This window comes from Heterocephalus glaber, unplaced genomic scaffold (genome assembly GCF_053883595.1).
Source record: "Heterocephalus glaber isolate CG9 unplaced genomic scaffold, H.glaber_assembly_v1.0 deba00001497, whole genome shotgun sequence".
In the NCBI taxonomy this organism is placed as follows: domain Eukaryota; kingdom Metazoa; phylum Chordata; class Mammalia; order Rodentia; family Bathyergidae; genus Heterocephalus; species Heterocephalus glaber.
The window spans coordinates 36,247,757-36,260,957 of record NW_028258320.1 but is presented as its reverse complement, the minus strand read 5'-3'; the positions used below and the strand labels follow the sequence as shown (position 1 = coordinate 36,260,957).

At 36.9% G+C, this 13,201-nt stretch overlaps 1 protein-coding gene across 24 annotated transcripts in view; it reads left to right on the top strand.

Moving 5' to 3' along the window:
• Sgms1 (sphingomyelin synthase 1) overlaps positions 1-13,201 on the top strand; it is a 381,142-nt gene that overhangs the window by 311,587 nt on the left and 56,354 nt on the right. The gene's annotated exons all lie outside the window — the stretch shown is intronic.

The following is a 13,201-nucleotide window of genomic DNA, read 5'->3' as shown; positions in this document are numbered from 1 at the left end:
AATATTGTTAATTTTATTGGTACATTTTAAGTATACAATACTATGACATTCATCGTTGGGAATTTGCACCTTTACATACTCTTTATCTTGATTTTTATTTTTTTTCCCTATTCCCCTGTCCTCTCTTTAACCCCTCCACCACTTCCTATTTACAAAGACTTTGTTTTTTTCATTTTCTCATATTAATTCCATTCTCTTCTTTCCTTTCCCCCTTTGCTTTTTTATTTAGAGACAGGGTCTCTCTAAGTTGCTCACTTACCCAGGCTAGGCTCGAACTTGTGGTCCTCTCACATTAGTCTACCAGAGTGCTGGGATTGCAAGCATGTACTGCCATGCCCAGCTAAACCTTTTTAGTCTTGTGTTTTTTTGTTTTTTTGGTACCGGGGATCAAACTTGGGACCTTGTGCCTTCGAGTCAGGCGGCGAACCACTGAGCTAAATCCCTGGCCCAGCTAAACCTTTTTAAACATGTCTTTTCTGTAAGTAAGAAATGGAATTTCTGGGACATAAAGTAATAAAAGATTTTAGTAAATAATGTCACATTGACTTCCTTATGTAATAGTTAAAATAGTCAACTAATTTTTGCTGTTTAGTTTGAATATATATTACTTATATTTGCCTACTATTTCACATGTTGGCACATTTTATTCCATATACCCTACCTTTTGCATGTTTTTCTTGCTTCCTTACCTGGAGTATGCATTGCTTATTGTTATAGTTACATATATAGTGCCTTAATAGTAGTTGATTAATACAGCATGGACCTTGGAATCAAAATCTTTCTGAATTACTTGGGAATAATATATGCCACAATCATTTCATTGTTCTGTCATTCTTTGGGACATTGGTTTAATGTTCCTTAAAGATGGATAATAGCCATCAAGTGAGAACTAAAACATTAAGAGAAAGTGCCCGGATATGCTAAAACTAGTAATGATTGATTCTACTTACTCATTCATTGAACAAATATTTTTTTAAGAATCTTTTTTGTACTAAATGCTGTTCTAATCTGCTGAAAGTTCTGGGCCTTACCATATATTTCCATGTAATTGTGGAGTATTTCTGAATAAAAATTTCAGCTTAGTGTATGAATATATGTTTGCATGGTTCGTATTAAAACATTTTTATATCTTACTGCTGTAGTTGACTGTGAATGAAGAAATTCTGCCTACATCAGACTCATTTGTGTCACTCCCTGTTTATGATCTGCATATTTGTGTGGAAGAATATGCATTTTGCAGACTAAATGCTTGATAGAACTGAAGTTAAAATTCTAGGGCCGGGAATTTAGCTCAGTGGTTCTGGCCCCTGCCTCACAAGCACAAGGTCCCGAGTTCAATCCCTGGTACCAAAAAAAAATTTTTTTTATTGTAACTGCTTTAAAAAAAAACAAAAACATTTCACTAAAGCCTGGCATAGTGTTGTACAGCTGTAATCCCAACTACTGGGGAGACTGAGGCAGGAGAATTGAAAATTCGAGACCATCCTGGGCAGCTTACAGAGACCCTGTCTCAAATTTTTTAGAAAAAGGGAGAGGGGTGCTAGGGGTTAAGCTCAGAGTTCCCTATGTTCAATCCCTAATGAGAGGTGAATGAATTATAGCCATTTCCTTTATTTTCTCTCTCCCATCTCTATCTGGTGTGGCCTTGGTTTTTAAAAAAGTTGTTTTAGGGCCGGGGATTTAGCTCAGTGTTTCCGCCGCCTGCCTAGCAAGTGCAAGGTCCTGAGTTCAATCCCGGGTACCAAAAAAAAGTTGTTTTGCCCTAAAGAAATGTGATGAAGAATTAATTAGTAAAAAAGAGGGAAATTGCTATGTTAATCAAGTATAAAAGACTTTTATAGGAAAGAGGCTAGTGTAAAAGCTGTAAGTGAAATATGTAAGAATAGATTTAAGGCTTTATTAGGAATAGCCATGGTCTTAAAATTGTGCCCCACCCCCCCAAAAAAAAATCCAGTGTAGAAGTAAAATCACTGAAAATATTTCAAAAATTGCTATTTGGATACCTAAATACCTTACTTGGATAAGATTAAACATTCTCAGGCAAAAGATGTGGATAAGACTCTAGAGAAGAGGAGCTTATCCTGGATTCTCCAGGTAAGCCCTAAATGCAACGACCTGTATCCATGTAAGAAAGCAAAGGGAGAATTGGCATTCAAAGGCAGAGATGGGGTGATGTGGCCACAAGCCAGGGAATAACAAGGAATACCACCAGCCGTCTGTTGACTGACAAATAGGGAATAGATTCTGCTCCAGAGCCTTTAATGCTTCCTACACCTGTCTTTCAGACTTTTGATCTTCAGTCTATGAGAATAAATTTCTGTTTTTTAAAGTTACCCAGTTTATGGTTATTAGTTATAGCACCTCGTTCTAAAATTCTCCCATTGCAGTTCACCTCAGAGTCCAAAATCTCATCTCCATGAAGTATAGGGTACTAGGAAGCAGGTGGCTAGTATAACAAAAGTACATATCTGAGGATGCGTAGACAGGATATAAGCATCTTCCATCAATAAGCAAAATGTGTCAACACTTCCAGTGGAGACTACTGCACGTTGTTCAGTCCCTTTCCTAGTTGAATGCTGAGCTCAATCTGGATATGAACCTTTTGTTCATGGATACTGTTCCCACAGAGGTGCCCATATTAACAAATGTCCTTCAGTAGAATTTGAAAGAACCTCTTAAGAGAACCAGTTCCCTTATTTAACTCAGCCTATAGATTGGGGGACTTTGGTCTGTAGACATAGAACTGTATTAAGGAGCAATCAGCAAGAGTAAGGCACACATTTAGGAACTGATCCGAGGTAATCCACTCTGAAACATTATCTTGTATTTCTGTGTGTGGCTTTTTGTGCATTTTAGTCTTTCCTCCCCCAACTTCCACTATATACAGACTATACAGTCTTACCCCTCAGCAGATGAGTTGCATCTCATCTGAAAGTGCTTTCATGTCTTAGAAACAAACTCATTTGATATCTTCTTGGTTTTTTTCCTAGTAGGTCTACCTTTTAAATGGGAAAAATAAAACATGAGAGAAAAAAATTTTTTGGTAGTGGCATTGGGGATTGAACCCAGGGCCTTGAGCATTGCCTGTGCTCTAGGAGTGAGCTACATCTCTAGGCCTAAAATTTCTGAGTTGTCACAGATTACAGTATAGGTTGAAATCCCTACCTTAAAAATAAATACACCAAAATCCAAAGTTTTATGAGTACGAACATTACATCACAAGTGACTCATGACATGTTGCATTCAAAATGCAGGTACATAAAAAATATTGTTTAGTAACACCTGCAGTCTATGTGTGTTCAACCGTAAAAGAATTTCATGTTTAGACTTGGGTCCTATCTCCATGATATCTCCTTAAAATCTGAAAAAGTTCAAGTCAGAAACACTTCTAGTCACAAACATTTTGGATAAGGGATACTCAGTCTGCAAAATAATAGATACATTTGTGAGAAAAACTAGTTAGGAGGAGGTTTATTTTCCATTTGTGTCTTACGAAGTCTTAGCTCTTGTGTTGTTTGCTGTTTTGAGGTATGTATACCTTCACCTGGGATGAAATGGTTTAGTCTGGACACAGTGGCTTGAGTCTGCCTTCGGCCATCTTCCCTGCTTGTCAGTTCAGCCTGTCACTTCACTTGCACGGTGGGAGCAAACCATTCTCCATCTCTCAGCACCCAACTCCTCTGTTTTCCTTCCTGTCTTGAGAAACACATAGCGACCTCTGCATACAGCTTGTCCCAGCTCATTTCTCCCAAGGTAACATCATCCTTTCCTCCACACCTGGTAAGGAGTTGGCTTTCTTCTCAGTTTGTACCTTGTCCAACTTTTTTTTTTTTTTTTTACCTTGTCCAACTCTTAAACCATACTCCTATCCTCTCACCTCACTTGAGTCTACACTAGCTGAGGTGCCATCATGGACCATGATTGCTGCAAAGCAGTGTCCAGCTCTTAAGGCTCCTCTCTGCATCATCTTTGATACATTCAGTATCTTCAGCCATGGCCCATTTAACAAATCCTTGTGCTCTGTGACTAGGCTGGCAAACACCAGTCACACCTTGAATCTTTTTCTCTTAGATTTCACTAGTCCAGAAATCTCTGCCTTGATCTACCTGCTGTCTTGCCTGTTGCTCCTATCTCTGTACTCCCTCAGGACAGCCACCCAACCTGCTCTCCTGCTCTCCCAGCCCCAGGCAGTTACCTATTCCCACTCCACTTCTTCCTTCTCTCTTACTCCTGCTTCCTAACTCTAGTCATAGACACAGTTTTTTGTTTGCTACTTAGTAGTTTGTTTGCTTTGAGACAGGGTCTTGCCCTGTTGCCCTGGATGATACGGAACTCCAGCTCTCTCCCACTTTAAAACCTCCCCAGTAGCTGGAACTATAGGCTGTGCCACCATACCTGGCTATAGTCACAGTTTTGTTTTGTTTTTAATACTGTCTGATCACAGCCTAGAATTTGTTGTGGTTTCTGTTCTGAATTCTGAAAATTCTTTTAACTCACTCCTCAATCCTAGATTAGTAGTTTTTCTTTTCCATCTGCCTCAGCCTACAAAGATGTTAAACAAGTAAAATATATACTATGAAATGTGGTGGTCAAGGAGTGATTTGAAGGCAGCAAGGGAGTGAAGTATGAAGGAAGATATGGGGGAAGAACATTTCAGAAGAAGGGTCCTCAAATACAAAGGCCCTGACGTAAGAGTATGCTTAATATTTGAGAAGCAGTAAAGTAACCAGTGTGGTTGAAGTGGGAAGAGAGATGACTGAGTGAGTGAGGGTGAAAGGAGGGAAGAAGTAAGGACAGGTAGGGAATAGGAGCCAGATCTGTGGGATTTTGTGGGCCCTAGTAAATAGGAGCTTTGGTTTTTATGGAGAGTGAGATCTAACACCAAGGTTTTTGAGCATAGAAATAATTTTAAGGGAAGGAAGAAGCAGGGAAGTGTTAGAGTGTTAGAGGTGGTTGTAGTTTGAAAGTAAAACTGCCAGGATTGGATTCTCACAGATGGGAACGGGGGAGGGGGGGTAGTGTGTAAAAGAACAAGGGGTAGCAAGATATAGCACTTATGTGCACACACATTCACCAGCTAAGAGTCTTTGAAGCAGGCTGGAAATGCAATTTGCTAAGCTGAAGGCATGAAGAGAGGAGTAAGTTTGTAGAAGAGTAGGGATTTGGTTTTGGACATGTTAGCCTAGTCAGGAACCATGATGTATGTGTCCCTGGAAATACAGAATGCCCAGAACAATACTTTGTGCACAGTTGATGCTTATCTTGTGTTTGGCTTAATTTTGACTCAGTGATTTGGCTTTTATAAATATGTGTATTCTTCAGTCCTAGCTCCTTAGGGCTGGCTTTCTCATTATACCAAAGAGAAATGTTCATTAGTTTTATAAATAGAAGATAAATTTGAGCTGTACCTTTAGAAATGGCTGTGGCGCTAGCCTTGCCAGAGTGTTTTGATAATCTCTTCTCTGAATGCTGATCATCAAGTTCCTTTAATAAATAGGACCTCTCTAGAATATACATTTATCTCTATAAAAACAGATCTTATTTGTGGTTATGAGACTCTTTTATAGGTATATAGTGTGATTCCTCTGTCTTGGGAGTGGCACGTGATCAGGCTATGGAATAAACATCCATGGAACTGTCACTGCTGTTTTATGGTAAGAAAATAATTTCCAGTATAATTTGAAAAGGCATCATTTGGCATTTTTAGGTGCTAAATACTGCCTTCCCTTTCCAAGAGTCTTTTTCTCCAAGTGTAGTACATAATTGCTGTTCTTAGTAATCTTTAAAATTTTGATCTTCGTAACTGATGTTTTGTTCTCTTGCAGATTAAATCCATATTTTTCCTAACTCCTTGTTTCTCTTTTACACTGAAATAACCTGTGACATTTGAAATATAAATTGTTTGATCTCCCAGTATACATCTTTAGAGCATTTGACAAGATTCTGAAATGCTTTTAATGAGCTATGTATGTCTTCTTCTTGGGTTATAATAACAAAGTTCTCATGATACTGACTTTTTTTGCCAACTGGCTTAGGTATTAATGCACTCAGAATTTTGAAAAATCAACAGTTACATGATCTGGGCATAGAAAAACGTGATTTAGGACGGTGACACCTGCAGCTCTATTTTAGTGACCAGGACAACTAGGTAAGGAATAATTAGGGGCATGCCATCTTTTTTTTTTTTTGCAAGGGAAAAAAAACTATAGTATTATTCAAATATATTAGAACTCAACCAAACCAAAACTGAAAAGTACTTAAACATTTTTCCATATAATTTAAAAAAACATCTCAAGCATTAAGACATCAGAAGATGTGGTTTGTTTTAGAAAGATTTTCAAAACTAATATTGGACAAATAGTGGTCTGGAGAAAAAATTCTAATTAACCTGTAGACTCCACATAAGCCAGTTTTTTAAATTTAAATTTCAATACAGTCATGCGACACGTGATGGAAATATAATCTGAGAAATATGTTATTAGACCATTTCATCCATGTGTATTGCAAAGTACCACACAGAGTGCCAACTTCTAAGTGCAAATTGGAAAGGTATACGTCAGTCATCTATGATGGCCCCGCAGTTAAACACAAGATACATGAGGCTACCACTGGCATAGCACCACACTGTTTTACAGTAAACTCTTTTATATAAGTAGGATTATGCTCTAAAGAATGAAAAACACAGCATGTTATGATGAGTACCTAAAATACTAACAGTCATTTATCAGCCATCTTGATACTGTATTACTCAGGTGTGCCTCTATTCTGTTAAACCCCTATGATGTCTCTGCCCCTGCTACAAACTAATGAACAACTCATCTATAAAGGAGGTCGAAATGTTCATACCATTAGAAGCTGTTGTAAAACATCTGTAAGGGCCTATATTCAGGCTGTATTTCCTGCTATGAAGCCCTTAGTAACCTGATTGGATCTACTGCTTAAGAGGATTTTGGTAGTTTTGAAAAGAAGAGAACTTAACTTTAGGTGGAAGATGACTGTACATAATTTGAAAAATTCAAGCATTTTGATTTATAATTATGTTTGAATAGTTTCAATTTTTGTATTTCCTTTGCTTATAGCAAGGAATAAAAAAATTAGAGAAGCTCTCCAGACCTGCTTATTAAGCATAGCAATTAGATGGCTGATTCTTTTTATATATATTTAAGATATTTTTTAACAGAGGCCAATAGGGGTCACTGCTGTTTTCCTCTCCTACTGAAGCAAATTTTAAAAAGAAGAATGGGTATGATTAAAGGAAATATATTTTCCTATCTAAAAAGGCAAGCTGTATTTTTTAGATTACTTATTTTTAAAAAGTTAATTTTCTTATGATGAACTCTATAAAAAGTTTATGGATATGTTCTTTTTTACATGGGGAAAAAGTGAGCTTTAGAGAGGTTTATGTGGTCAATTTCACTGTGAAGAACCTAAAATCAAGAAGTTTGTTCTTCGTATCAGATGTGGCATCCATTTTTTATTCACAGAACAGATAGTGATAATGAGTACCTTCTGTGTGCCTGAGATACAATAATGAAAATCATAATCTTCACATTCAACAAAAAGGATGTTGACAAAAGTTGTTAGTAAGAGTACAATGGTTTGAGGTTTATTTTTTATTTTTTATTTGGTGATGGTGGTGGTACTGGGGATTGAATTTAGGGCCCCACACATGCTAGGCAAGCTCTGTGCCACTGAGCTACATCCCCAGCCCAGTGCAGTGGTTTGGACATGTCCCCCAGTTTATGTGTTGGAAACTGAATGCAACAGACTTGAAACATGGGACCTTTAAGAGGTGATTAAATCATGAGGGCAGCCCTCATGAACGTAGTTATTTTGGGAGTGGGTTTCTTCTAAGAGTTTGACGCATGCCTCATCTTTTTGCCCTGCTATCATGGGTTGATGCAGCAAAAAGTCCCTCACCAGATGTACTTTCCAGCCTCCAGGGCTCTTAGGAAATGAATTTCTGTTCTTCATAAGTCTTTAGTATTCTGTTATAGTAGCATAGAATATGCTAAGACAAGGGAGATGGTTAGGAAAGGCTAGTTGAAGAGACAGCCTAAGAGAGGAGGCCTGAAGGTTGAAAGGAAGTGATTTGTGGATTATGGCATGATTGTGTTCCAAGTAGAGGTAACAGCATATTCAAAGACCCCAAGGAAATTAGAAAATAAAAATGGTCTGGGGTAGTTGAAGTATAGTATGCAGTGGTGGGGTGTCCAAAGGCAGATAAGAGCTTATGGGACATGTTAAAAATTAAGTTGGATTTTATTCTAAGAACAGGTGGAAAGTCATTGCAGGATTGCAGAGGTGGGAACTGTCTAGGTTTAAAGGCTCTCTTCGGCTGCCTTACACACCTGGGGTCTGGATGGGATGGGCTCTGCACAGGGTTGTCACTGAGGAGGTCAGGACAGTAATTGCAGTGAAGTGTGTTATTGCCCGGACCATGGTGTCTACAGTGGAAATGAGGACTAGATAGATTCTTGTGGATTCATGATTGACTTCAGAAGTGGACTTTGGCAGAACTTGGACCTTGCATGACCCTGGTTCTTTTTAACAAGGTTCTTCTTATCTTTGCTAACTCATAAACTAAAGAATGGTATCTTGATATTGTTTTAATTTTTAAAATTAGTGAGGTTGAACTTTAATTTTAATTGTTGTGTCAGGAACAACAGGAGGAACCCAGGGCCTCAAACAGGATAGTATTTTCTTTATATTTTCGCTTGTGTATGATGTGACTGGCCTATTATAAACTGTTTACAGTATTTTTATCAGATTTTTAAAAATTCTTATTTGCAGGGCCAGGGATTTAGCTCAGTGGTTTCTCTGCCTGCTGCACAAGCGCAAGGACCCGAGTTCAATCGCCGGTACCAAAAAAGAAAGAAAAAAAAAATTCTTATTTGCAATCTATGACAGGTTAAAAAAATTTTTAACTTGTGTTCCTTATATTTTTATTTATGGAGTATTTGACTAAGTTTTTAATGATTATTTAAAGCTGTGGTTGATACACTTAGTGTTACATATATGTTAATGTTAGAGACTGTAAAAGCTTCTGAACTTGAGAGAACATTTTTATATTTAACTTATTTTGAACTTTAGTTCTTTCAGTATAACATGCCACAATGATATACATTTAGTGCTTTTTAAGAGTAAAGCGCTTACTTGACCTATTGCAAAATACTGCCTTAGCTGTGATTGTTCAGTTTTTAAATTTTGTTTTAAAAATTATTTCATCATTGTTAATTTCACAACCATGTGGTTTTATATAATTAATCTACAATTCAGTGTTCACCATTGTTTAGTCTTAAAGTTCTTGTTTTGTTACATTGAATTAGACTTATAGAAGCTAGAGAATAGAGTTTATTAAAATTTTGTTTAAAGCCAGAATAAATATTTCCAGCGAAGGTTTTAGTTTTAAGTCCCTCTAGTAAACTTTGTGCTGTTCAATGTTTAGATTTTTTTTTTCTTCTTTGAGGTCCTAGACATGGTTTGGTGAGATTGCAGAATCGCTGAGATACTCAATATGTGTGCAAAGAAAAACTGGAAACATTAGCCATGTTGTTAATTGGATAGTCCCTACACAAATGCACGTTAAAATCACATGGGTATCACAGAAAGAGCACCAATTAACAGCTCATAAAACAGGGGCTGTAGTTCTTGCAATTTCATTACTTAGTTGTGTCACTTTGCCCAGGTCCTCTGTTAGAAGATATAGTGCCAAGATCTTTTTTGAGAAGGGTGTCCTGATGAGCTTATAATGTCATTGACGTTCTGCTGCCCCCTGGTGGTATTGCTCCTTCGTCCAAAGCCAGAGCTGTAGTCGCTTGACAGCCTGATCCAGTGCTCTAGAGCTGGCCTACTTTCTTCATGGGTAACATTCCTTTCTAATCAGCTGAGCTTTGGTGCTCCTTAACTATTAGTTAATAAAGAAGCTCAATAAAGATAGGTCCCAGAAGTTTGAGGAATTAATTACTAGATCCCAGTTAGAACCAGGAAGCCACAGTTAATTGATTACTATAGAAACACTAATGAATTAATGACCTTATTTGAGTGTGTAGATAGAGGTATAGGAGATCTGCCTTGGGATTCTTGATTTTGTTTTACCTCCAGGAGAAGGAGAGAGGAAAGAATTGAACATGGTGGGGACATGGACTATGGCTTTTGTGGCCATAAATGCCCACAGGATACGCATTGAAGAGTCATAGAATTTACTCCCTTGAATGTTCTCTGGTCTGAAAATAGTGTGAACACTTCTAGCTATCAAAATATGTATTAGGGGGCCGGGGATTTAGCTCAGTGGTTTCGCCGCCTGCTGCGCAAGCTCAAGGACCCGAGTTTGATCCCTGGTACCAAAAAAAAAAAATATGTATTAGGAATTTATTTTGGAAGAGTCTTAAACTTGATTTCTTCTATCTGGGCCAGTGTGTGATGGCTAATTTTGAAATATGGTGTTAGTCTCCAGGGTCATGTTCCTTAAATTAGCTTTCCAGCTTCATTGAGTCAAAATTATAAGTGTAGCTTGGTATACTTTTTCTCAGTGAAATAGAAAATTTGTTTACCTAACTAATGGGTAATTTTAATCCTCTGTGGACTACAAAAACTTAGGTCAGTGTAGATATGGTTTTTTTATTTTTTATGTTAATCAACAAACTGCTCTTTTCTTTCAGCTTGTTTTCAATCTGCTACCAACACTAGCAGCCCCCGGTTTAAAAACTGAAAGTATACTTTAAAATACAGTAGTTGCCTTTTTTATTATTTGTGTTAGTCGTGGTGATTAACGATTGGGTTCCCCAGTCTTCCAAAGTTCATACATTATTTAAAGTGGCCATGCTTCTCAGTAACAGTATTCATGCCTTTGACCATGCATTTCTAACTACTTCTATATAGCAGAAGCATTCTAATTCTTTTTTTTTTTTTTTTTTTTTTCTTTTTTTTGGTACCAGGGATCAAACTCGGGTCCTTGCGCTTGCGCAGCAGGTGGCGAAACCACTGAGCTAAATCCCCGGCCCTAATTCTAAAAGAAAGTAATTTAGACACCGAAGTATTCAATCATCTAGGACATTTGATGGTGTATGAGACAAGGGAAAATATATTTGAAATCTGAACAGCGTTAGAAAGCCTGGAGGAAGTGGCTACTGTTTATAAAATATATGACAATGGGCCGGGGATTTAGCTCAGTGGTTTCACCGCCTGCTGCGCAAGGGGAAGGACCCGAGTTCAATCCCCGGTACCAAAAAAAAAAAAAAAAAATTTCACACTCTTACTGTTCATTGCTGGCCTATATGAATAAAATTAACTTTAAAAAAATAAAATATATGCAAATGTCTTGATACCATTATTCTCTTTGTTTATAAAGTATAGTATTAAAAGGCAGCATTGCCTAGCATAAGGTTGTGATAGAAAGTACAGTGAAAATTCTACTTTGGGATGTCAAGAACATTGTGCATTAAGTCCCCAGAGGCTCCTCTGGTTAGGCACAGAATTCCAGTGAGGAAGGTAAAATAGGCATTGGAAGTGGTAGTTGACATGAGATAGAGGGAAAAAAGGCCAAGAAGGTGAAGAACAAAATACTTGTCAAGATATTTTTTGTTGTTTTTATTCTTGCCTTTCTTTTTAAAAATAATTCATAAATAGAGATAATAAAAAATTTTACATTTTTAGCCACTGTTTTTTGGGTGAATCCTTCCACAAATTATGTCCCCTCAAGTTTTCTTGAATGATTTCTTTTATTATTTTTAAATTTAAAATTTTTTAAAAAATCTTTTATGTTCCCTCTATTGTCTTTCTTGGGCACCATTCAGAAATTGAACTTAAACGGGGGTTTTTTTGTCTCAATTTTCCAACTTTGTTCTTTCTGAGATTTAAAAAATTTTATTTCTTGTTGTTTCTCTTGTTTTTCTATATTTACAGTAAAGTTCCATGAGCTTTTTAAAAGCCCTTTTTTTTAGTATCATCTTGTTCTTCTCCTAAGCCATACCTTGAGAATGTTAATCATTTTTGTCAACATTATCATTTCCCTACTTAGTCTGTTTCTATGTTCTTTTTTGCTTGGATTTTTAGGGGATGGTTGATCTCTGCCTTTTATATTTATTAAAGAGTTTCTTTGAATTTCTGATAGCTTGTTTTGTTGTAGTTATTTTAGTTATTTGTATTTTAAAGCAGGCAGTAATAAAGCTATTTGGAAGTTCTTTGCATGAGGGTCACTTGTTTATATGTGATTCTTTGCAAGTTGATCAATGTTCTTATGTCTTTTCTCTCAGAATTTTTGGGGAATCTCTAGAAAAAATTTATGTGATCATTTCCTTGAACTTATTCTCGTAGTCTGATGAGATAAAGGACAAGGGCAGGCTCTGCTTTTAACCATCTGTTTAGCTCTTTTACTTAATGTCTTTTCAGTAAGGTGCTCCAGCTTTCACCTCTGTTCTGTATCCCCTCCTATAGAGACTATTTCAATTCTAGAGAATGAACTTAATCTTCTCTGGTGTGGGCAAGAGGCAGCTGCTCAGTTGTGCAAAGTGAGAATGTAGAAATAACTCTTCTTAAATGGTCTTCCAGCCAGTTTTAGCTCCACCTTCACTGCCATTCTTACTATGTTATCTGATGCCACCAATTCTTCCGACTTTTAAGTGTCCTTTTATGTAAATCAGATTTCCTGGGCTCTATTTTTTTAAGTCCACCAGCTCAGTCACCACTAGTCAGTCTACTTCCCAACTTCAAAGAATGTTGTGGTTTTCTCCATTTTGCTTTCTCATCCTTTTCTTTTTTTACATTGCTACCGTCTCCAAAGAGTTTTTGGAGTCAATGAAAATGAATGAATGTATTTTTAGTTAGATATCTATTTTAAAATGTTTCGTCTTTTGATTCACTGGGTTCGGTTTTCCATTCCTGTCTCATGGCCCCCCAAAATACTGGATTGTATAAGATCTTTAAGGTTTGAAAAAGTTGGCCAATGGCTTTTATAATTACATACTTTACATTTTTGCTGATTTATCTTCCTCTTTTGACCTCCCTTTACCCTTTTACTCTTTCATTTTAACTCTGAGGTATCAGAGAGTCACAAGCCAGAGAATTTTTCTGTACTTTCTTTAAACATACCTTTTTTTAAGTATCATAGTTTGTTCTTTCATTATTTCAGTTTTTAAAAAATCCTTTGAATATATTCAGTCACAGCAGCTGAATTCAAGCCTGTTTTATTTTCTCAGATTCA